The sequence below is a fragment of the Pterocles gutturalis genome, unplaced genomic scaffold (genome assembly GCF_000699245.1).
Source record: "Pterocles gutturalis isolate BGI_N339 unplaced genomic scaffold, ASM69924v1 scaffold24847, whole genome shotgun sequence".
Classification (NCBI taxonomy): Eukaryota; Metazoa; Chordata; class Aves; order Pterocliformes; family Pteroclidae; genus Pterocles; species Pterocles gutturalis.
In genome coordinates this window covers 23,237-23,572 of record NW_010108547.1, presented here as the reverse complement: position 1 = coordinate 23,572, position 336 = coordinate 23,237, and positions in this window count along the sequence as shown.

Sequence of the window (336 nt, the reverse complement as noted above, 5' to 3'; positions counted from 1 at the left end):
TCGTGAAATACGATTGAACAAGGTCATTACACAGACAAGGAAGATGCTCAGTCACGTTCATTAGCTACAGTGCCAGCCACTCACAATTGATGGCATGGTTACATACACCCAAGCCCCCTTCCTAAATGGCTTTTTTCTCTGAGATGAGAGGTAAGCATCGCTATTGCAGTGGCCTAGCCCAATAACCTAGGTAGCACATCTATTTCTCTCTTAGCTACATTGCATATGGCAGTGCAGTGCTAAGACTTCCTCAACCAGGACACCTCTAGATTAAGAAAATGCTTCTGGAAGTGACATATTTTGCTAGAGGAGGCAAAAATGCTTTTACCAGCATCA